The 26,566-nt window shown below is 39.0% G+C and overlaps 1 long non-coding RNA gene across 1 annotated transcript; it reads left to right on the top strand.

The window, feature by feature from the left end:
* The first annotated feature begins 18,249 nt into the window (after positions 1 to 18,249).
* On the top strand, positions 18,250 to 19,595 carry LOC122757802. Its single transcript, XR_006357969.1, has 2 exons — positions 18,250 to 18,365; positions 19,267 to 19,595. It is a non-coding gene; the product is annotated as an uncharacterized LOC122757802 (long non-coding RNA).
* Positions 19,596 to 26,566: the final 6,971 nt, after the last annotated feature.

The raw sequence follows: 26,566 nt of genomic DNA on the forward strand, positions 1-26,566 counted from the left end.
CTTCAGTTTCGTCTTCCAGCAGCTCTTTCATTGGCTTTAATATGGCCCTGACTCTGACTCTGACTCTCACTGTCTCCGTGGCTGTGGCTATGTGAAGTGTTGCCTGTTTATTTGAGACATTTGCAGCTAACTAATATCCTGAGTGCTCCGCCAAGTAATTGGCTGATGGTCGAACGAGAGACGCACGGACAGACTGACTGATAGACGAACAGACACTTGGCCAAAGCACCCAAGTCAGAGTGTTTAATTTGTGCCAACAATTCCACAAGGGTTCCCTGGCAATTGCTCAACTTGATTAAATGGAAACAACACTTGACTGTTGCTGCCGCAAGCTACAATTTGTTGCCTTTATTATTATGCTTCGAAATTTTAATGGAATATTCTATTGCTGCTAATTCAAGTTTTACAATCGAATCGAATACACGAATACCAAATATATATGTATATGTATAAGTATATATATGTATTGTAATTAAATTTAGAGATGTAACCGAAGCTTAACATAAAAGTTAATTATATTTTGATTTAGTTTTCATATCAGTTTTAGTAGAGTCATACTACGGATATATTTAAATAGAGTTGAAAACCAATTGAACGTTGTGCAAAATATGCCTAAATGTAGTCAGTTATGTTAAGTTGTATTTCGCATAATTGTGCAACTGATAAACCATTTAAATTTTATCATTTGACTATATTTACAATCTGTTCAATCTCTGCTCAAGTCAAGCTCAGAGCTCGCAGCTCTGTCAATCTGTTATCTCAATAGACTTCGAGCCACCTCTGGTAACTTTCTGAAAGAGCTGCCAGCTAATTGAACGTCAACTAATGCAGCTAAACACTGGAGAAACAGAGACATAGAGCGAGAGAACGGGTGAGGTGTGTAGAACGAGCTGGATATAAACTTAATCAAGGGCTTGAGGTGCTGGCGGCGTGGCAAGTGTAAACACTCTGCATAAATTAGTAAAAACTTAAATGCAACGCTTAAGCGCCAGCCAAGCGCATCTAAATAGACATTAGCGCCCGACAAGGATGCAGCACAGCATCCTTCAGGCGGACAGACAGACAAGCACAGAGAGAAGAGACAGGCACTTGGCTCTAGCCAGCTGTTTATCAACATAATCAACATCATCATCGTGCCACACTCGTCCGCCTCAACCGCCCCATCCCTCTCACCGTCTCGCACTCATGAGCGATGATAAATCATCAAAGGAGGCAACGTGCTGCGAGCCTCACTTGACAGCAGACGCTGCAGTGCTGCAGCATTTTGTGGCACTTGGCATGGCATGTAGCAGGTTGCCTTTATGCGCAGACCCACCGTCCACCGCCCACTCACACCTTGCTGCTGGCCCGCCCATTAATTGCCAAACAATGATGAAGTGCTCGGCATATTTCTAGTTATTTATTGCCGCTACGTGCTGGCCGCACAGTTTTCTTCGGTTTGGGGCCTAACCTTTCGGCGCTCGTTAATATGCAATTTCTTATTGCGCTTTTTGCGAATCGGCCGCCGCATTGCGACACTCATGCAAATTAGCTGTAAGTATGGCCAGAAAATGGCTAGAAATATTTGTGCTAAAAAGCATTAGCATACGATCGCAACAACTATTTGTTTTCGCTTGTCAGCAACTGGCGAGCTGTGCACTAAATTGCATTACGTATACGCAACGCTGTGTGCTGGGTAAACAGGAAACGGGCATTACACTTGATGTGACCCAGTTTCCCCTGTCAGCTGGCAGTCGACTTGGAAATATGTCCCACCCCACGTGCCACAACTAGCTCAGCAGCAAAACAACACACTAATCCGGCGTAATGGTAATTTACTTTTTCTATCTGATTGATATGGCTTTGCGCTCTACTCCTTGTTTGTTTGTGTCGTTGCTGCCTCCTTTAGCCTCGTGTGTTTTCAATACTAATTGGGTATTATTCGCATGTAACTAGTCGCAATAAACAAATTTTGTTTAACTGACAAACATTGCAAATATTTACATGAATATTTTGTGTCATTCTCGAATGTCGAGCTGCTTGGAAGAGCACAAGCAAAATAAAATTTACTATATTAATTTTTACAAATAAAAAAAATAAAAATAAAAATAAAATAATAATTGTAATAAAATAATATACACATTGAAAAAAAAAAAAAAAAAAAAAAAAGCATAAATAATATTTATTTAATATTTTTCTAAACAAAAATTGTAACTTTTGTTTTACATATCTTAAAACATTTAATTTTATTCTAATAATAATATTATAAATTTATTTAATACAATATAAAGATATAATTATATAGATAAATAACTATAATTATATAATTTATGCCTTTCAAAATATTATAAAATATATATTTTATGTATAGCAAAAATTTATATCCTATAAAAGAATCTTATTTATATATTCTTGATTATACTTTATAAAATTTTATATAAGTTCTTGGTTATTCTTTGGTAATCAACTTTCTGACTATAACTCAATTTTATGTTTCTTACTAAGACTTTATTTACTAAATATCTGAAAAAAATACAAATTTAATTATTGAGAGCTTAGTTGAAATAAATAAATAAATTGGAATTCCATGTGAGCTTGCCTAGCCATCAGAAGTAACTTCGAAATTCCAGTTCGTAATATACTTGAAGCTAACTGCAAATGCAGTCCTAAGAAGGCGCGTGTATTCACAGTAGATGGGCATCAATTAATCAGGGTACGAATGCAAATTACTTGCGGCATTTGACATTTCTTTCTTTTTGGCCGAGTCGTGCTGCGTTAACCGGAAACGGAAATGTTGCTTGCATAACAAATGAATTTCGCTCAAGGGTGGCATGTCAACTCGCAGCCATAGTCATAGTCATAGCCATAGCCATAGCCATAGCCGTAGCCGTAGTCGAAGCTGAAGCTAAGGCAGAAGCTGAACCAGAGCCATAAGTTGATGTGGCTGTGCGCGTTTGACAAGTCACAAGGCCTCTTTGGCATTGTTCGGCGCGTCCTTCTGCGCTGGCAGGCAAAAATAAATTGTTTTCTGCATATGCGGGCAGAGGGGGGTGGGGCCGCCCGCTGATTGGTATCGCGCCTGCCGTTGACAGCATTCATTCCAGTTGAGTCTCAAGTGGCGCCTACTTTGCCTGCCCCAAATTAGAAATTCCAATGAAAGTAACGCCCATACCAGCGTTTTCTCTAAAATGGGGTCAAAACTCGTGACCCCCCAACCCCCCTGCCCCCTTCACAAAACTCTAGCAAAAACAGAGCCAGCTTGCAATTGCAGCCCGCTTGAATTTATTAACGCTGTGGCCATGCGTCAAATAAATGTCAAAAAATGAACTCCAAGTGCTGCAATTACGGCCCAGTCTCCGAGATCTGTAGCCCGGGCTCGAACGACCGAAATATGGAATGTGCACGTACCCAGGGCCGCGACCGTTCAGGCCGCAATAAAAATTGCACGAAAATTTTTTGGCATGTTAAACACAATTTTTTAATGAATTTTCGCGCCAGTCGAGTGTGAAATGTGCGCTTGGCGCCCATCTCTGTCCCTCTTTGTCTCCCTCTCACTCCCACTGCCTCCCTCTCCTCTCTCGCTGTCTCTCTGAAGTCGCAGCTACTTTTAAAATGCCATAAAAACTAAAAAAAAAAAACAAGCAGAATAAAGAAATTAATAAAAAAAAATACAAATATTTCTGGCCACACACAAAGTGAAAATTGCACGGCAAATAAAAAATTGTTTTTCGAAATTTTGTGGCTGTCACTTGTTGTTGTTGCTGTTGTTGTTGCTGTTGTGACCATCATTGCCGACTGTCTGTCTGATGTTTGAAATGATACCAAGACAAGGCAGCAGCAACAGCGACGATCCTGCGGTCGCGTTACCTACACCAACTGAGCCATTGCAGTTCCAAAGGCAAGTTTATACAATTATGATAAAAAATAAATTTAAGAATTACATCTAGGAAAACATAAAGCATTTAGAAATAATGTAGAAACTTTATAATTATTTATTATGTAAATGACAAGAAAATATTAAATAAATTCTCAGCATTCAAAGTAAAAGACAATAATTATAAAAAAAAAATGTATGTATATAAAAAATATATGTGTAAAACGTTATAGCCAGTACAAAGTTTCTAAATTTGTATACTGCTATTATTATTATAATTTTTATTATTTTATTTTATTTATTTTTTATTTTAAAAAATGTTTAATAATTTCTGATCTCATAAGAATTTTTAATGGAAAATAAAATCTTAAATATATTTGTTTTATTATTAATAAGCAGTCGTATAAATTAATGTGATAATATTTATACGATTAAAACTTACCATAAATATTTTCTATAAAAAAAATGATTTTTTTAAATAAAATAAATGATAAGTTGTATCTTGATATTTTATTTATTATTATTTCTACATAAATATTTTCCTTTCTCCCAATGAATATAAATGATAGTATGATACTCTAAAATATTTCCTTAAGAGCTGATGTGCATAAAAATATTGTTTAAATAATTGAAATAGGTTCGACTCGATTGCCCTTCTCTCGATTACAGCGCATTCAGATATTCCAAACAAACTGTGCAAATATTTTGCCAGCTCAGTTGCTATTTTATATGCCAACAATTTTTTCTTTTTTTATGTTTTGCTGTTTGTTTTTGTTGCTCTGGCCAACACTTCAGCACGAGACAGATGATAATAAAAAATTTTATTACACACAAGCTCATCCATTTGACTTAATGGCGGTTGAATGTGCAGCCTTTTAATGTGGACCCTGGGACGGGGAGACGGGTGACGGGCGAGGGGTGACGGGTGACGGGTGGAGAGGCAGCTGGGCAGCAGTTGGGGGCAGATGATCTGTGGCAAGAGTAAATGCGTAGCTGTCTACCTCTACTTTTTTGTCTGTCCGGGCCAGGGGCAAAGGCAGAGACAGGGGTAGAGGCAGGCGCAGTGGAGCTGTTGATTATTTAATCATTTTTTGCAGAAACTGATGCTGCTTTCTCAAGTGGAAGTGCATGTAATTTTATTTCATTTGCCATGCATTTCGTTTTATTTATTTGCGTATTCATTTTTACTTTTTGTAATTTAATTTGTTTGGCATTTGCTGCCGCTACTGATTGCTGTGGCTGCCACTGCTGCAGCTGCTGAATAATATGCCCCACTACGAGCTCTCAATAAATCAGCGAAATGTGCGCGCAAAATAATAATTAATGGCTGTGCGGGGAAAGGGGAACGGGGAACGGGGACAGAGGCTGCTAGCAGGCGGAGGGCAGGTAGCTGAAGAATGATGCATGAAAATTTGTGAAAAATTGCACAAATTGCGCGTCACACGTTGCGGGGCAATATAATTGCCATGGCCAATGCTTGGCACTGCCTCAAATGAGCAATCCACAAAATGAGGGGAGAGGGCAGCAGAAAAAAGCATAGCATACATTCGAGCGCTCCTTAATATGCAGCACATGTAGAAAATGAGTTAAACGCTGGCCGGAAACAGACAACACTTGGCTTAATTTCTATGCTGTCTGTCCGGCCCAGCCCCAGCCCCAGCCCCAGCTCCAGCCCCAGCTCCAGCTCCAGCTTCGTCTCATCATTGGCCAGGCGTCATCATCATTTGGCACAGGCACAGAACGAACAGGCGAAGCCGCATGTTCAATATGATTCGTGACATGTTAGGGAATTAGTGCTGCAAGCAGTCGGGGGGGCGGATGGAGTGGGGGGGCTTCCTTTCCAGCTCCTTTCGCTTGTGTGTGCTTGCCACGTGCGCCACATGTTTGTCATGCCAAGTGGCGCCAACCGGCCTCATTAATGTGAGTTGCTTTAAGTTTTATTTATTTATTATTGGATCTTTTTGCGTTGTTTTCGTTCGTTTTTCCCTCCCTTCCTTTTGTTATTTTTGGCCGGATTTGTTGCGGCTAATTGCTTTTTTGTGTATTATTCCCGAACAACATGTCGAGCAGCCTCGAACGAACTACTTTACAAGCGGCCAGCAAGTACAGTCCAGCATTCGGACAGATAAGCAGAAACCCCAAAGAAAAATAAATAATTTTTGTTTTGTTTGTATTGTAATTTTCGTAGAATTTATAGCGAATCTATGAATAACTTATAATATTATATATTTGTGAGAATACTTCCAGTTTAAGCTAGACGTAGGCATGCCCTGCGAGGCTTCTTCATATGTAAAGTTTTGCGTAATTGCTGCAATTTGTTGGCAGCAACTGCTTAATATCAAGTAGCCGTCGTGTTGGCACAGAAGCTGACGGCAACTTAACTCTACAAGCGCATTCGGTTACACAACAATAACAACAACAACAACAACAAGAACACCAGCAACTTTGGCACCAATGTTGCCTGGTTGGCTCAAAATGTTTGTTGCTGCTGCTTGTTTACATTTTACAGTTTTTGCGGTTAAGTTTACGCCGTGTTTTCGTTTTTCGCACACCAAAGGTCTGGCTGGCATGGCGCTGGCCTCTTATCATGTTAGCAGCGCTCCGTTTTCATGTTAGCAACAGTACAAACAACAACAACACTAACTATAACAACTATTCGAAAGCATCTACAGTTACGCGTTAACATGTGGGTGTCAACTACTTCGTCTCCCTGCTGGGTTCGCTTGAACTTCTTCATTGCGTGCGCGTCTTCGTCTAATTTGTAAAATTATTCGCACGTACTTTCTTATTACTTTGTTTTTGCCATGTAAATTGCATAAAACAAAAGTTTCTCAGTCTTGCATCCTGGGAGAATAGCAACTAACACTATACTACACATTGATATGAAATGTGGGCCCCGTGGATAGATTTACTTTCTTGCTCGACTTTATGGGAACTTCAGCTAAACGTTTAAGCAAATATGATATTTTATGAATTTAATGCGTATAATATTAAATTTACTTGAATACTATTCTAGTTTCTCTTCTTTGTTTGGTCATTTAGAAAATATACCTAATAGTTGTTCAACCCCCGATAAGCAGTTGTGCCCTGTCCAATCAATCGAATAAAAATTGAACAAAAAATCTTTACAGGCAGCGGAAAAACCTTTAAAAAATCTACAAAGCCGCAACAACGAAAATTGCCATTTATCAAGCGATATTGCAGCGACATTTAATCAAGATATTAGCAAAATGTTCAATTTATTTAGAAAAAGCCACTGGCCAAACGAAACGAAACGAAACGAATCGAATCGCGAGGAGGCAGGAAAAAAGGGCAAAAACAAAAACATGAACTGAATTTGGGTAGTAAAAACCGCCAACAAAGTGCAACATGGCAAAAAGTGGGCAAAACGAAATGCAAATCGAGCACTGGGAATTAGTGACAGCCAAGCGGAAAGACTGGCTCCAGTTCCAGTTCCAGTTGCATTGGAGAGCTCCTCTTGCCATCGCCCTAGCCTTCGCCTTCGCCTTTAGCAGTGCCAGAGCCAGAGCCAGAGCCAGTGCCATCTCCCCCGTGAGTTTTCGTGTGACATTTGCAATTGACAGTCGAGTCGTCGAGTTGAGTCGCATCGAGTTCAAGTTAGGAAAACTTTAGGACCCGTCGAGTGCGAGGCTTCTTTTCAACTGTTTTTTTCTTACCTTGCCTCCCATCTCTCCCTAACCGCTCATCATGCACTGCGACAATTTAAGCTGCAAAGTTTAAATGTTTTTTCCTCTCTTTTTTTTTTTCGTTCCAAGTTTTTCAGTTGCGGCGTTTTCCTTTTGGGTTTTGCGGCAAAATGTCAAACGGTGGCCAAAGTTCGCTTAACATCAAGCGAGTTCGTGTGCAAATGGCGGCCCCAAGTGTTGCAATGGGGCGTTCCCACATAACCCCAATCCCACAATACCTGCGCACGTGTGCACATTTACTAAATATTTCCTTAAATTTTGGCATTTCGGCAATTAATTTTGCCAGCGCTGGTAATTTTTTAGCTGACTCACAGTCAGTTGAGAGTATCTTCACTGTACAGTGGGCTCAACGGCAAAGCGAATACAATTTTGACATCTCTGATAATAGTCTGAAAAAATTAGTAATAATTTTATTGAGCAGGAATCTATAATTTTCTGAATATCAGAATAAGAGATTATGTTCAAGGTAAATTTAATTTAAGCAAATATAGTTTCTATGAGGCTATAAATATTATATACATTATCTCAGGTGGGTTAAGAGCCTTTAGGCTCTTCATTAAATAAATAATATATAAATGTCACATTCGAATAATTTTAGATTTAAATTCTACAGTCTTATGGGCCTACCTTACTCTACACCAACAAATTAAACTAATAATATACTAGTCTAATTTGTTAATTGGTATTTTGAGAACGAGGCAAATTGTCTGCGCTTAACATTTCCAATGCTCGCTTTCGTCTCGGTGCCAGTGTGCAGAAGAGGCAGCCCAGGGGAAGAGTCGAGGGGTGATGAAGCGAGGGCGTGCACAGTCTTGTGGCGCCCGGTAATCGTTGGGCCCGTCACTTTTTGCAGCACTTACTTTTAATTAGCAAACAAAACGGGACACAACGCAACGCAACGCAACGCAACGGAATGAAATGAAATGCAGCCCGAAAGTATGCAAAACTTTTGTTATTGTCGCCAAATAAATTTGCCAATGCGAACGGTGGCTGTCGGTGCGGCAGGGTGGCGTGGCGGCTGCAGGTAAACAAGTGCGATTCATACAATTGTGGGCGTGGTCAAAACAACAGCTAACAAAAAGTTTCCCCGAAAAATTATGTGGCGTCAAATGCGGCGAGTCGATGGGCGGGGCAAGAGTGCAAGAGGCGCGGCAGCTGGTTTACCCCATGCGGTTGCCGTCGCCCAAAATTTATGTTGCAGCATGAAATTTACCGCGGCAGGTGGAAAAGAGGCAGGAAAAGCCCCCAACTAAAAGGTAAAAACTGACTGCAAAAAGTTGAATGCAAAAGAAGCAAAAGCTGTTAGCCAACTATGGGCGGGGGCGTGGCAACACTTAGTTATCGCAGCACCTCGTATCTGTCTGATTAGATCGCTAATATTCCTAAAATGCTCCCAATTGGCGTAACAAAACACCAATTTTAGTCGCTCTCAGCATTCGGTTCCGGAACAGGGTCTTGCATAGCATCCCTGAACACTCCATTAGCAGCAGGGCCATTTGTTATGCATGTTAAAAATAAAAGAAAAAAATACAAGTAAAAACGTAACCCAACTTCCCTTTGGTCACGCCCACACTCCTTAAGGCTGGCTGGCTCATTAGAAAGGGTTGCAGGCGTGACGCTGGCGTAAATCATCAATTAAATTAAATTTTGCTTCTGGGACCAGTGCTAAAAATTAAATTTTAAAATGAAATGTTTTCGTGAATTATGAGGGTTCACTGTATTAAGCTTAGCGCACAATCACACAGCCCATTGTGTTTGTGAATTTGAAGACTACACAAAAAGAAATCACTACATTGAATGAAATATTTTACATTTTTCTTGATCTATTAAGATTGATTTGTTTTGATATGATATATGATCTGTTTAGTATATGAGCTAAAGTTTTAATTAAATAATAAAATCTATACATTTATAATATATCTTGTCAAATCTTTATAGTTCTACTTTCCTCTCGCATAGATGATTAAAGTAAAAGTTATTAGGACTTGCAGCTTTTTGTAAGTGATAGATAAATATCTTTGAAAATATAGCTGTTATGCATTCAATGATTTATATTTTAATATTTGGTATAGACGATATATATAATTCATAAATGTTAAGCTTCTCTGACTATGATCGTGGCTGGCCCTCAATTATTATTATAAACTCAGAATCGAACAAGGCAGACCCTTATTAGGGAAGCTGCTGGATCTAGCTTAACTGCTTTATTATAATATTTTCAAGTACTATACATATATTAAACAACAAGTTCACTTAAATACTTGCATTCCATACAAATAATAGATATATTAGTATTTAGATTGGTTCAGGTAATTGCTTGTTTGGGTTCATCTAGATGCTATGATAGCATCTTATGATTGCTCTGCAAAGTAAACGCGACTTCGAATGCCAAAACCTTGCGTCATGATTGAGATAATTGCAGCTGTGAGCTGTGAGCTGTTAGCAGCGAGTTTTCCCTTTTCGTTGGTATTTTCGTTGTTAGTTGAAATGATTTCCAGGAAAAACGTTTACCCAGACCGGCTTCAATAACTATGTGTGTGTGTGTATCGCATATAGCATACAGCATATAAATTACACGAATAAAAACTGAAATTGCTGCAAAAACAGAAATACACTTAAAATATACATAGGAAGCAAGGAAAAGCAAAGCAGTAGCAAAACGAAAAGGGAAAAAACGGAATATTTATGAACGCACGCCAGGACGAGGAAAGCGAAAATGCGCCAAACAAAACCACGGGAAAGGGACAGTGCGGAGACACCGCCACACACAACACAGTTAACAGTCAAATGCCGAATGGAGCAGGGTTGCCGCGGGGCGGAGTGTGGGTTGTCGGGTGTCAAGACCCAACGAACCAGCGAACCAAGTCCGAACCTTGTCCGGTATACGGTATACGGCATACCAGTACCGTGTGTGGGTCTGGGTCTTGCTCCTGGTTCGGGCCATGTTTGTTGGCAGATAAAGCAAATGGCAAAAGTGTTTTCCACGCGCGATCGATAAATACGGCGCCAGCAAGACGGGACAAATTTTCATAGTTCAAGTGGCGCCTAGGCAAGCGCTGAGAGCTACAGTCGACAGGCGAGCGAGAGAGTGAAAGAGCGAGAGAGAGAGAGAGAGAGAGAGTCGACCGAGAGGCATAAAGAGCCCAACTGAAATGTGGCCAAAAGCAGGCACTAAAAATTCACACGCACACTACTGAAACGAATGCGATAAAATTATTGAGGAAGTGCGCAAGCAAAAAATACAACAGTAATTGCTTAAGGTAACAGAGCTCAGCGAGCAAATACCCCGTGAACTTGCCAAATTTGCTTTCAACCAAACTTGATATACCTATATAGATGATATACAGTATGAGAGATTGATTGCATAAAGTAAATAAGCTAAGTTCGTATTTAGAACTATAATATAAGAGTCAATATAATATTCTCTGAATTTACTCTACGCACATACAAAATAATACAAATGCCTCAACGAATATTCTAGAGCTCTCAATTTATTTATGCAGAAGCTTAAGACACATTTTGTCAACTGCCCATCATGTCCTCTTACTGTTCTTCTACAGGGTATGCCAAGCAACAGGAACGAGTGCCACCCTGAGATTGAGAATCATAATAGTCTAAGCAGAACTATCTTTTATTCGGCCAACAACAACCAACAGCTGTTCAACGCTTATTGCCCATGCTTGACTGTGGTCTGGGCCGTGTTGAATCATCGGCAATGCCATGAAAATAGATAAGTATCACGTGTCATTGTCAACAGATATCCAGCAATGTCATACGCTCCCCGAGATCCACACAAATACCCGCTAAACCTGTTAAATTAGCACTGGCTTCGGAATGCTTTTACGATTGAGGCGCGTGTGTGCCGGGAACCTACCGAAATTAATACTAAAAGCAAAAGGAAGAACAAGCTGAATAAAACAAAAAATTAACTTGTCTATTTGCGTGGATTTTATTTTTATGGCATTCGCCAAGATTGTGACAAGTTGCGTTGTGCGTTGATGGCTTCGACTCTGGCTTTCACTTTGCCCCGATGATGAACGCGTCATCAGCCTAGAGCCGTTGGTCTTGGGTTAGCATGATGAGTCATGCTTGATTCGTCAGCGGTTGGGCAACAATTTGATATGCATGGCAAGTGTGGAGGAACTTAATCCCTGAAATACGCAAACAGAGAGATAGAAGACATAAAAAGGCAAACATTTTGAAGCATAAATTAATTTATTCTATGTACATTTTTAATTTTTCTAGAGCGAATTATAGCAATACATTGCATTTATAACTGTATCAAATTAGCTTAAATTCATATTGTGTAGAACAGTTTTGTATAATTAACAATTAATATATATTAAACTATTATGAAGGACGTATGATACACTAATATTTCATTTCTTTCGTATCCCTGATCCCATTGAAAATGACAAATCAAGGGAAATCGAGGAAACATCCACCTAAATCTGTATGCTGGAGTCTTGTTGTTTGGCAAATATACGCATATCAACGTTTTAATAATGATCTCGAAATCGCATTAAGATATTCAAGTGTTGTTTCCTGTGACAGCAGAAAAGAAGCGCAGAGAACTCGTAGTCGATCACTCGCAACTAGAGATTTCTTACTTGTTTTATTTATTCATTTTTTTCTTCTTCTTAATTGCATTTTAGTTAATTTTCTTCTAAGGACTCTGGGTAGTGCAGGATAGCTATTAAAGTACAGAGAAGTTGAAAGAGTTTCATGGTGCAAGAGAGAAACAGTTGAATAGACCGAAGGGTTGACCGACTTTTACGCAAAATTTAGGTGACTGTAGCTGATTGAATTTGTAATGGTATTAAAATAAATATTTAAATTGTTCTTACATAAAACGCCATTGGCAGACCAAAATACCATCTGCCTGAGATTATATAAGCAGATAATTAAATAAAAACATTTATTTCTATTCATTATATAACCATTTCGAATGCCGTCAGACACACTCGAGAATATCAGCTATATAAGCTCAATCTAATTCCATATTCTACACAATTAACGAATACTAAATCTCAAACATGAAGCTCGCACTGATTCTTGTAGCCGCTCTAGCAGTCTCTTACAAACCTCCTCTTTGGTCGAAACCCAACAGCACGAATCCATTCCCATAAGTTTTCCGATAATAAATGGCTTTAAATTTTATTTTGCTATGAATTGCGTTTCATTTTTAATTTCACTGAAAGCCCTTACGATCGTATCATATAGATCAAGTACCGAGACGTCATTGGTCGAGCACATATTCGTTATTAGCTACGTCAGTTAGGATAAATTGATGTGTATCTCTTCAAAATTAAAAAATAAAAGATTGAATATCTGTAGTATTGACACAGAGAATTTTTTTAATTCCATGGGAGTATGTTGGCCTCCTGCAGTGTTTAATGTGAATAATAACCTTAGTTTGATCGGCTAATTAATTATAAGTATATTAGATTCCTTAACACTCAAACGTAGATAAAAGAAAGGAAATCCGAAGCTCGAATAGCTTTGGGACCTGTGAGAATTATTCGGAATATCTTATTCCGAATGAATATTAATTTCTCTTGATTTTATAATTTAATTAATGTTTATTATGAAAGTGTTATACGTAATTTTACAGAGGTAGAAAAGAAGACATTAATATTAGAATACGTTCGTTGGTTTGCTGAGGACATTATGTCGATACTAGAACTACAAGCAAAAGTGTATCACGTTGTATGTTTTGGTAAGTGAACTAATAGTTGGTCAATAAAAAATTTGTTTAGACAATCGATCGAATGCTGTGTGGAATTTCGCCTCTATTTGCTGAAATATAAAATTTAGTTGTGCATTGTCACGCGGCGCTAGCCAATTTGATGTTTTCTATTCTGTTGATTGCAAGCAATTAATTTGGCTAAGCCACCCTCGTGCCCACCCCGCCCAGTCATAAGTCATCGAATTGCAGGCGAGGCATTGTTGAAATTTTGGCAAGCCTTCATAATTTTCCTACGCATTGTCAGAGTTCTGCTCTTGTTGTTGCTATCGTTGTTGTTATTTATTCTTGTTTGCTCAGAGACAACAAGCGGGCGTGGCCGGGGCGCGTTATTTGGGCATTGACCGGCAGACAGACGCTCGGACAAGCAGACAGACAGAGGGAATGCGACCCTCGAGGGATGGAAAAGAAATAAGTTTGGCGAGCGTATGCGCAAAATGTCAACTCATAAATAATGTTGATAAAATGCATTAGGGGGCGTGCCCAGCCAGCCCCATAATTAGTGCATTAATCTGGCAAGAGGAAGCAGTCAGGGACTGCAGTTAGTCAACGCTGCTGCTGCTGCTGCTGCTGACGAGATGGCAACACAATAGTTTTATTTATGAGCTCTGAGATGCTCCAAAACCAATAAAATAGTCGAATCCGGCTAACGACTGCCAGTCGACAGTTGTTGTTGTTGTTGCTGTTGTTGTTGTTGTTGTTGTCGTTGTTGTCGCAAACAACGCCATAATAATAATGTAATGAAATTTATGATGCGCATTTAATGTACTCAACATAGCGCGACAATAAACGACAGCAGCGCCAAGGAACAAGGACACGAAGGACGCGTGGGACGCCAGCGACGCCAGTGACGGGCCGCCTTTGCAATGTCCATTGAACGCCCAACACTTAACTGATTTCAAAATTATATTGCTGCATGATTGTGTGCGTGCGCATGCATGCGCCATGTGTGTGTGTGTGTGTGTGTGTGTGTGTGAGTGCATTTCTATATGTACAATATGGCATATAATTTTATTGCTTATTGTCCGCCAAGGCAGCCGTCAAATTTGTGCGTTTGTGCGTAAAGGATAGCAGAGGAGGCCAGCGAGGCCAGCGAGACGCCAGTGTCAATATTTGAGCTGAATAAACGTGGCGGCAATCTGGACATGTATATCTCTCTACAATATGTATGTGTATGTGTATATATAGATATAATATAGACAAAGCCTCAAGAGGTTGCATGTGGCTGGACATGTTTGTGTGTGTGTGTGTGTGTGTGAGTGTGTGTGTATGTGTGTGTTTGCTTAGTTCTCACAGTTTTATTGTTTCAACGCGTTGCATTTTATTACAACGCCACGTTTCACGGCTCGATTGCAATTTCAAGGCTTTGTTTGATTATTGAATTGATTCAGATTCGCACACTTTAACGCTTCAGCATGGTGCTCGAATAGCGTATGAATTGATAATATGGATTAGAAAAGCATAATGCCATGTAAATAATATAACTGAACTATTCACAGTTAATTTTACTATAGAACATAGCATAACATGTATGCAAACACATGTCAACATGTGCTACACAATTTCTATTGTCTTATTGCATTTTATGTTTTATACAATAGTACACAACAGATTACATGAAATTATATGATGTTTAAGTTAATTATTACTCAATTAGATCAAAGTTCTAATAAACAGACCAAACTACACAGCTCATGAGCATTTAGAATGAAATATACTGTTATATATTGTCAAACTGTTATACATGAACATCTTATGATACTATTCTACAGCACTACTTATTATTCATTATTAATTATTATTAAAGTTTATATTTTAAAGCTCTCATAAAATATTTTGCCAAACTGTTATACAAAAAAGTTGAAATAGAAACAGTTGTATATCACAATTCGTAGCTCAACATTCACTGTTATACACGGCATCCATAAATTTGATTATTTGCAATCATGTTGCTGTCTAATCGCGATACCAAATTGCAAAATGTCCAAAGAAACTGCCGCACTGTAGGCAAACTGCATTAAAAGGCAACACACTTTCACTGTTATACTGCACACAACCGCAACGAGGGCAGCAAGGAAGGGGGAAGGGGATGAAGAAAGAGCAAGTGTTCGACAATGTGTTACAAACTGGAGCATAAAACTTAATTTCCGACCAAACATTGCGACATTGCAGCTGCAATAGAAGCTGACAGACAACCGCAAGAAAAACCCAATCAAGCTTACACGCCGCACCACCTCGTTGGCTCCAGAAGGGCTCCCCCCACCGGCGGCGAGATGGGACTGCAGGATAAGGGCTATGAAACTAACATGCAACTAGGCGAAGGCGAAAGTAATTTGCAAGCAACTTTGCAGTGTCATAAAAGCCGAATGGAAAAAAAAAATACGACCGACAAGAAGAAAACAAGAAAATGCTGGCCAGCACTTAAATTGTTGCCTAGCATGATGGAAATAATTGAAAAATTTGCAGTGCATAGAAAATCGAATTATGGCGAAAGTGACAGCCGGAGAGATGACGTAGGAAATATCAATTAACAACAACAAGCGCAAAAAGCTATTAAAAGCTTATTTAGTCGATCCCCAAAATAAAAACACGGAGCGCTATAAGCAAATAACATAAAAAGAGGAAAAACTTTACACAAACAGCCCGCTTGTCGCTTGCTACAAGCCAGTAGGTACAACAACAGGGGCAGTAGAATTAATTGCTTTATATGGCGTGATAATTTATTGAAGCCCACGATGACCAACATGGGAGCACAGGCAAGGAGGAGCAGGGAACAAGAAGCAAAGCGAGGCGCATGGCGGGGACCGGGGCCGGGGCGAGTCGAGGCCAGCCCAGGCCAGGGCAGGGTAGGACACGAACATGGCAGGCGACTGGCTGCCTTGTTGGGCAAGGATAACACGAGTATTATGCCGGCAACGAGGCGTAAGGGTCAATCACATTAGAGACATGCGAGCCGCTGCCAGTTGAGCTCAGTTTGGCACAAGGATTGCGGGGTGTTTGGCTCGCTTGGTTTTGGTCAAGGGTTGCCCCACTCGCCTGCATGTTTTGCAATCTGATTATGTAGCCCGAGCGCGGATAATAAGTTGTTTTTTTTTTTTTTGCTGTTATAATACTCTACAAGCGAACCAACTGAGTTGTCGGACTACTCTGGAAGCTACGATAGATCTTTAAGCATTTAATATTATGAAATATAAAATTTTAATGTAAAAATATGAATTCAGTTAATATGAAATATTATTATAATGCTAGAGTGATCAGCATATCAGCACCGATATCAATTATAGTTTACAGTGCTATTATAGGGTATCTATATGCGTCATGTGCCTTTGCCGTTCATATTTTGCCCAACGGATTAACGCACTCCAAGTGGGCGGCCTTTAGCGCTGTCCTGTGCAACCCTCGTTGCTTGTAGGGGGGGTTTGGGACTCGGTCCGCAGAAGTATGCTATGAATATAATCAGCGCATTCAATCGAGTTAATTTCATTATGAATATGATGGCAGCTAAACGTTTTTCTTCCTTTTGTTTTGTGGCTATTTCCCTCTTCTTTTTTTTTAATCAGACGCCACGCAATGCTGAAACTTTGGGCATATAAATAATCTTGCCAACTTGGCTGGCAGGACACTAAGGACAAGCGCACAGCAGCTGCTCGTGTTGCAGCCTCTGTTGCTGTTGGTGGTGCTGCTGCTACTGCTGCTGCTGCTGCTCCTGCTGCTCCTGCTGCTGATGTTGACAAACAAATATGAAACTAATCCTTGGTAATTAGTGCGCCAACTTTTGCTGCATTTTGAGCCAGGACACAAAGTCTGTCCGGTGTCCTCGCGGTCCTGCTCCGGCTGTGGTCAGAAGTTGGCACATTCCTTGTGCTTTTTGTGGTTCCCAGCTAGCGTAAGTATGTATTCATATATACATATATTTGGTTTTTTTTTTTGCGGTGTCGTCGTTCGCATCGTGGAGCGGCGTTATTTTTATTGGAAAAGTTAAGCTCGTGTTTTGATAGGTTTCAGTCGTAAAGGGATTAATTAGTGCGGAGCTCTCGCCAACATGCTGCAGACACTGCAGCTCCGACTCCAACTCCGGAGTCGACTCCATCTCGACCTTCGACTGCAGCTTAGACGAACATGCAGACCAAGTCGCATTTGTTTTTGGCTTTTGCATAATTAAAGTTAAGCTGAATTGCATAGTGTTCCCTTATCCATGTGCGATGAATGCACTCAAATTCACAATGGAAGTGCTACTCGCAGTTTAGTGATCTCCAGTTCGGATCATGTAATAAAATGGATGTTAAAAATAAGCGTTGTTTCTGTTACACCAAAGCAAATTGCTAAAACTCAACCAATGCTAAGAAAATAAAGAAATTAGTAAATCATTTCTTCTTTCTTGTATTAAAGAGCTAACAAAACAAATTAATTGCGGTAAAGTCCTTTCGGAGTTACTCAATCATTTGTTTTTTTATTTTTAATAGATGCACGTCAATTCATCTTAACTGACGTAGCTAATAGCAAAGGTGCTTTTGACTCTGTACTTTGCCTATGATAAGATCGATAGGGCTTTCAGTGAAATCAAAAATAAATACAATTGACAACAAAATAATATTCAAATCCTTTTATTATCGGAAAACTTTTGGGAATGAGTCCGTGCTGACCTATCCGTTGCCAGGGGGCTTCCACGGATGAATTGGTGGATTTGCGACTGCTAGAACGGCCACAAGAATTAGTACGAGCTTCATGTTTGAGATTTAGTCTTCTTCAACTATGTAGAATATCAAATTAGGCTCAGCTTATATAGCTGATATTCTTGAGTGTGTCTGACTGCATTCGAAATGGTTATTTAATGAATAGGAATAAATGTCTTGCTTTGATTATCTGCTTATATAAACTCAGACAGATGGCATTTTAGTCTTCGTATGGCTCTTTGTTTTTAAGACCATTACAAATTCAATCAGTTACAGTCTCATAAGTTTAGTAAATAAGCTTCTTGCACTATGCAAATTTTTATACTTATTTGTACTCTAATAGCTCTCTTGGAGCATATGATATTCACGGAGCCTTTCGAAAAAAAGTAACTAAAATGCAAGTAACGGAAAAAACAGCAGTTAGCACTAGCTAACTTAAGCGAAAGTCTAAGCATATGGACGAAAAGTTATCTATCTAAGAAAAAAAATTTCAAGTCTCTAGTTCTTATATCTTCTGAAATCGACGCGTTCAAACATACGGACTGATGGACGGATCAATAGACGGAGAGGGTTAAAGCGACTCAGCTCGTCGCCTTGATCAAGAATATATATACTTTGTGGTCTGCCACGCCCCCTTCTGCCTCTTACATACATTTAACAAACCAAAACTTCCCATTGAAAATACGTTTAGCGTATACAAACGACAAATCGAATGTGAAACCGACTAGGATATACCCTGACCACTGCTACAATTTGACTCAGTCTAGCATTCAGGTATGAAGAGATCACAAATTCGACCAATATTGTTTTTCTGATCAAGAATATAAACTGGAATATAAAATATGGGCATTTTTCACAAGCATTATATTAAGGGTGCCCCCATATGAAATTTCATGAGTTTTTCAATAGATCAAGTATGTCGAATATCAAACCAACTTCAGCTTTTTTATCTGGTATTCTTTAGTGTGTCTGATTGCATTCGAAATGGATGTAAAATGTATAAAAATAAGTGTTTTCTAATAATTTTCTGCTTATGTAACATGTGGCATGTGTAATTTTAGTCCTTGTGTGGTGTCTTATATTATATGATAAATATATTTATTATTTACATTATTTTTTATTTTCTAATAACTTGAGAGTTGTTTACTAATTCTCATGTGGTGGGCACTCTTCAACAAGGTTTATTAATTCGAATGCAGCAACCACACTGGCAGACGATTCCCCTTAAAAATTCGAGTGGAGCAGCATTTGAAAATATTTTTTCTTATCTTTTATTATGAACTGCAGCTACAATTTCTCTAGCGATGTCAGCGCATGATTTACGAGGCCGTGGCTAGCAAATGAAAATTGTAGCAAAAACACACCAAGCTGGGGACATGGAAATAGGAGCTGTGTATAGAGGAAGACTGTGCAAGACATGGGGAAAGACAATCCTGTTTCCCGGCGCTAAAGTTTTGGCCGCAAAACAGGAAGTGGAAATAAGTGCGCCGGACGATGAGAGACATGTGAAATGTGTTTGGCTCCCAAACCACTTGAAATAAAATAACAAAAAAGAATAGAAAACGGGCACACATGCAAAATAAACGGGTTCAAGTGGCGCTCGTAAAAACAGGAGCTCAACCAAGCCAAGCCAAAGGATAACTGTTGAATTGCTGGTCATAATAACAGGGCATGCCGCATCTATGTGCACTGGTGTGACCGTATGTGTATGTGTACGTGTGTGAGTGTGTGTGTGTGTGTGTGTGTAGAGACTGTCGCGTAGCAACTTGTGGCCAACTTAATAGCAGCTAACAACATGCTGACAAACAGACAAATGTGGGCACATGTCAAGGCTCGTGTGACCAAAATGAATGCAAATTAAGTAAAAGAAACTTTTTTTGGCATCCCAATGCAAAGGAGCACTGCCTAGGTCTAACCATTAAATATATATAGGCATCATATTTAGTAAATATAGAAATATGCCAAATTTAATGCCAAATGTATTTACAATTTAATTTAATAAAGAAAACTCGCATCAAGATGCTCAGCAATCAGAGCTTCAGATCAATGCACGAGTTACATGAACAAGAAAAAGCTGTTAACTGAATGACATGAAAAACATTAACTCACAAACAGCAATGTGACTGTGCAGCATGCAACAGAACAGAACAGAATAGAAGTCATAGCAAGTCCATTTTAAAATGGATGGTATGAAGGTACTAAAATAATATTTTCCCTGGCTTAAAATGATGTAGCTAAAAGTACTTGATTTTTTATAATATCGTAGCGGCTTCCAACAAAATTGAAAATTTAACTAAAAAATCCCGAAAACAAAAAACAAAAACAAAACTGATGCAGCTGATAGCCAAGCTTCTTTTGAGCCTTGGGAGTTGTGCAACCAACTTCCCTAAGTGCTTTCAATAAAATCCAAAAATAAAAGAAATTCACGACAAAATTTAGCTCAAATCAATTTATTTTCGGAGCATAATTATTGCCTCAGCATAATTATTGTTTACCACCTTATTAGCTATCGCTGTCGGGTGGTGGAAAAATGGTGACAAACGGTGGTGGAAAAACGATTGCAAAAACAGCCAAAAGAATCAGTGCGAGCTTCATCTTGGAGATTTCGTCTTCTTCAAGTATGTCAAATATCAGCCCAACTTCAGCTTTTATAGCTGATATTCTTGAGTGTGTCTAACTGTATTTAAAATGGTTGTAATATACATAGAAATTGGTATTTTACCGTAATTATATATAATCTCAGACAGGTGGAATTTATTGTCATTTATCTACATACATACATATATTCTTATTATTTTACTTATTTTGATATAGCTCAAATTGGTTTTACGTTTTGAGAATCAGCCTTCTGCAAGTATGCCGGATATAATATATATATATATATATATATATCTAGCGCAGCACTAAAAGATAATATTCTTAAGTGTGCCGGATTGTATTCGAAATGGTTGCATAATGATATAATCTGAGGCACGTGGTATTTTAGGGTTTGTATGGCGTCTTATTTAAGATACATATATACTCAGGAGACTAGACTGTAATTGATTGACTTCGTAATGGTATTAAAATAGAGTTACAGTCTAGCTGAGCAGCAATTCGCACTATTCAACAGTTCCATTCTTGTATTATGAAAATTGTTATACTTCTACGTACCATAATAGCAGTGATGATGCCTCCGGATCATATGGTGCACATTCTTAATCCTACCGAAGCTCCATAAAGGAAAACAAAACACTTTATAACTCGTATATATTTAAACAAGTAAGAAAGCTCTAGTCGAGACTGCTCGACTACGAGATCCCCTGAACCCTTGGAGCAATAGATATTTCAATACTTTTTCGCGACTTTCAGCTTACACAAGAAACACGCACACACACACACACACACGCACGCACGCACACACAGGCATACATACACACACACGCATACAGACACACATACACACACACACGCATACAGACACAAACGCATACACACACACACATACACATACAAGCAACCACGCATAAACACGCATGGGCTGCAGTGTGCGCTTACTATGAGAACTTAATTGTTTAATAACTTTTTTTATGGACGTACGATCTTCATGAAACTTTTAGATTATGATTATAACATGAATATTCATGTAATTGCCAAAGCACAAGTTTCTAGTATTTGAAATACGCTTTTTACAAAAGTGAGGGTGAGGGGGTGAATTTAGAGGTGGGGGGTAAATTTTAACAAAAACCGAAATTGTATAAATTGCATATAAGCATACATTAAAAATTTGGAGACTCTAGCAATAAAGGTGTAGAAGATATAATTTTATAACTGGGTTTCGATAAGTTTTTTATCGATAAAAAAAGATCGGGATGAGTTATCGATTTTTAATGATAAACTTGATATGCGCGCTGTAATTACGGACATTTTAAAAAAAATTTGAAGTCTCTAGCTCTTATATCTTCTGAAATCGACGCGTTCATACATACGGACAGACGGACAGACGGACAGACGGACAGACGGACAGACAGACGGACAGGGCCAAATCAACTCAGCTCGTCACCCTGATCAAGAATATATATACTTTGTGGGGTCTGCCACGCCTCCTTCTCCCTGTTACATACATTTCAACAAAACCATTATACCCTGATTTCCCATTGAAAATGGGTTCAGGGTATAAAAATAGATAAGTGAAAATATAAAAACATCAACTCCTTTGGCTAACTTAAGCAGTAGTCTACGACAGTTAAAATGTCAACTCAAACTTATATTTATTAGTTTAATGTACAGTATATGACAAGTTTCGATTTAACAGAATGAGTGTAAGAGGAGTGATTTTTGGTATTCCAATGGTTCAATGAAATTATAATTCGAATGAATAATGTTAAGACATTTTGCGCAACAGATTTGCAAACTTAATTTGTTAAAAAAAAAAATAAAATAAAATAAAATAAAAACAAAGAAAGAAATGTCCATAGTTATGGTTAGTAATTGTTTATGGCTATACAGAGAAGGGCTCCAGTTCAATGCACTGTCTATGTTTGATGTGTGCATTACTTTGATATGCACAGTCAAACATGTTTCTGTGACAATTGTTTACCGATAATGATTGGGGAATGGAAATACATATGTATACAAAGCAAAAGTGAAGAAATGTTTCCATTAATGATAATAATCACTTTCCAATGAAATCTTGGAATGGGAAGGTATTCGAAATGGAAGCTTGGTCTCTTATATACTTTTTCTTCTTCTTCTTCTTCTATGCGTACATTTTCACACAGCCATTATACCCTGACTTCAAATTTTTAATAGAAAAGAGATGGAGCACATAATAAAAACAAGCACAGAGAGTACGCGTGATGCTGCGTGCTGTGAAAACAATCCAATCAATTTATTAATTAAGCAAGCCACTCACTGGCCGGTCAAAAGGAGAGAAATTAAATGGAATGAAATACGCGGCGTATGCGTAACGCTAAAGCGGCAATTGTCTGCTATCCCCTTTAGCTGCTGCTGTAGCCTATTCATCTAGCTTTGTGCAATGGATTTTTAATGTTTTCCATGGGGCGTCCAATGGTCTTGTACTTCCTTCTCTCTCTCTCTTCATCTCTCTCTTTCTGGTCAGAAGCGAATGCCAATGCCAAAGCGAATGTAACGCATTGTTAAGCCCGCCGCTTGGCACTTTTCGCACGCCAGCTGCGCTCCCAGCGAACTAGAATGGAGTGGAACTGGACTGAGTGCAGGCAGCCAGAACTTGGACTTTAATGAGCCAGCAGCAATTACGGGAAACATTTGGCGCATTGCAAGTGTCTCAATGCGTCGCCAACATCGTCTGCAAACATTTTAATTGCATTTTCCATTTTATTTTATTGCCTGCGGCGTCTTAACGATTTTGTTGCGAGCCCAGCAAAATATATATTTCGTCCATAAAACTTTATATTGATTACATGTTTAATATAATTAGCTAAGTATGTTTATGCTCGCCGTACATGAACTCCTAATAGCATAAGCTAGGAGAATCAGCTAGCTTTGCCAATCAAATATAATCAAAAGGAGGGACGAAAAAGAAACATTGTTGCATTCAAGAAACTCTCTAAAGGCCAATTTAATCAGTTTGTGAATTTCTGAATTCTGCTGAGTTTCATTCACTGGATATCATTAAATTATGTTTATCATCGAGTTGTCTTTCAATACTTTGCTTAATAAGCGTAACCTTTTTCCTTGCTCCTCATAGAAGCAAGGAATTCAGAACCTTGATCATCAATGCTAGAAAATTAGTTAGTTTCAGTGACGCCAATTCGTTCCGCAAAGTTTTGGCTAGTAAAATTATAAAGATAATCTATTTAGCTTGCCTGAAGTGACTGGAACAAACCTAAACCAGAAATAATCAAAAATTCAACCTTGGCAATCCAATGGGGAATAATAATGCGGACTAAATTAAATAAATTCATTTGCGTAAAATATTTGTTGATCACTTGGTTATATGATGCTGGCATTTGATGTTGGCATCTATACATAATAAATACATATATATATATATATATAAATGTATATGTTTGAGCTGTTTAGAACTTTGTTTTTCTTGTAAGCTTGAATGTTTTAGTGTGAAAAGTATAAGAAATGCATTAGTTTTAGGCGCGTGACGTCATCTAAATGAAATGCCTCGAATTACTCTTAACGATTTCACTCAAACTAAACGCCAGCAAGGCGCTCTTGAGCACTTCTCCAGTATAGAGTCCTCCAACCAGCGTTGGGCGCTTCTTTTGACGCATGCGCTTGGATTGGGGCCAGTTCAAAGTGCTCAAACTTGACTCACTCAATGATTTGTGGGCTTTTTTTTTTTTTTTTTTGACGACGGTTTAGTTTTGGCCATGTTAACCCTTGGCTGGGCGACGGGGCCAGATGCTGACACTAGCAAAAACAATTGCGGCTAATTGGCAATAATCAGGCCTCATGCCGAGCCTCATAAATTGGCATAAACAAAGTGACGCCAACAAGGCCAACAAATCAGCGCAGTTGGCATTTTTAATTGTGATTGAGTTGCCTGCATAAATCAGCAAATTAAATTACAAACAATGGCAATAAAATCTAACGAACGACATTTTTAAATACACACATATATACATACATGTATATATATATATTTATTCTGTAGCTTGTTTATTTCTATTTGGATTGTTGTTGGCATGCAGCTTTTGGCTGGCGACAATTTAATTACGATTGTATTTGTGCATGTGTGTGTGTGTGTGTGTGTGTGCAAGTTGCAGCCGACGCTCTGACGCCACAAAATATGCTAATTTATATTTATATGAATATGGTGAGCAGCCAACAGTAGAGGATCATTCCCCAAAAGGATGGGGCGTGGCCCATGCCTTCGGGGCTGTGAAATATTTTTGGTGGCTGCCGCCAGTGACTGCGGTCATAAAATTTATCGTTGCCAAATGCATATTTGTCACATTTGCAATGTATTTGGCGGCGACACTCAAAGAGCAATTTATATGCAACTGGGGAGTTCGACTCATTCGCCAAAGCGCGCAGCCCCAACGACGATCCAAAAGCCAGCACGCAACCCAAAATAGAGCCAACAGGGAGCGGCACTCCAAGCCATTTAATTGTCAGCCTCGCTCCAAAGATGTGGCTGCACTCAAGCTAAATGAATGAATCGGGCAAAAATCTATTATGTTGAGCAAAGTTTCACAGTGTTACATATATATTTGCCCATCGTGCTGTTTATTATAAGTATTATTACAGTAAAATCCCAACAATTTGAAATGGCAAGAGATAATTTTTTTTTTTTTTTTTTTCGATTTACACAGAAATTCGAATTATCGAGAATTATTAATAATTAAAACGAATTTCTTTCAAGGAGGTAAATTTTGTTTTTCGTTTTTGTCGCGATTTTTGCGATTTAGCGGCGTACAAATTATTGAGACTCGACTGCATATAGTACATTTTCCTATTAACTGAAATATGCCGAAAAATACATGAAATCTAAAATCACATAAATAAATACATTTTTACTTGATTACTTACTGTTTATACTTACTTACACTTTATACTTGATTAATATGTGAGTAGAGCATTACAAAGCTTCAAGTTGTATGTATATTAAACCAAGTAAAAAACAAACACTAATTTAGTACTTTGGCAATTTTCTGATTATAATTGAATGATTGGCAGCATTTCCCTTTATCGAATGAAGAGCTTTAACGCATGGGCCCCATGCCAGGTCGTGCTGCGAAGTTGAAAAAAAGTGTCACGCTGCCGCTGTGTCTTCACACCTCAGAGACTGGCTCGATATCTGTGTACAAAGGGAATGAAGTCATTTGTAATTAATGAGGTTTGTCACCCCAATTTGCCGCAACTTCAAGCCACAGCAACAACAGCATTCAGAGCATACGCAGGCCTTAGATGGTCTATGCTGTAGGTTTAACCTGGCTGGCATATTGAAAATCACAGGCCGCACTCACTGCGAGGGTGACGCGCCGCACAACACCCCGAGCAACACAAGCAACAACAGCAGCAGAGAGAGAGTGAGAGAGAGAGAGAAGCAGAAAAAAAAGAAATGCCATATAAAAGAAACGCTGGGCGCCAGCCACCCACTCGCCCACAATAACAATCTAATTATCTCGTTAAGCACACCAAAATGCACAGCAAACACACGCACACACACACACACACAGAGAGATAAGGGAAGCTAAGTCAGCTCCCCTCGTACAGGCACAGGTGCTGCCTGCCCGTCTGACACCTTGACAGACACATCCTTGACCCTGACAGACAGTCGGTCTGACTTCTGGCTGGATTTTGATTTCGACTTCTGACAGTTTGGCTTGTCGCTGTCTCTTATTTTTGATCTTGTTCGCTCTTTTGTGTTTAATTAAAATTATGTAAATAAATTTATTTAGCTGACATTCGGGCGTAATTAAGTGCATGCTGAAGAGCGCGTCGGGCATTTGCATCTGCCGCAGCACAGCCTGGCGACTGTTGGCTTCGCTTTGGGGCCTTGGGGCCAACCGCCAACGCAGCTCAACTCAGACTCAACTAACTCCCTCCCATGCGACTTATTGCCAATGTCCGCCGCATGTCTGCTGCTGCTGCTGCTGCTGCTTCT

This window comes from Drosophila mojavensis, unplaced genomic scaffold (assembly GCF_018153725.1).
Source record: "Drosophila mojavensis isolate 15081-1352.22 unplaced genomic scaffold, ASM1815372v1 contig_81, whole genome shotgun sequence".
Lineage (NCBI taxonomy): Eukaryota > Metazoa > Arthropoda > Insecta > Diptera > Drosophilidae > Drosophila > Drosophila mojavensis.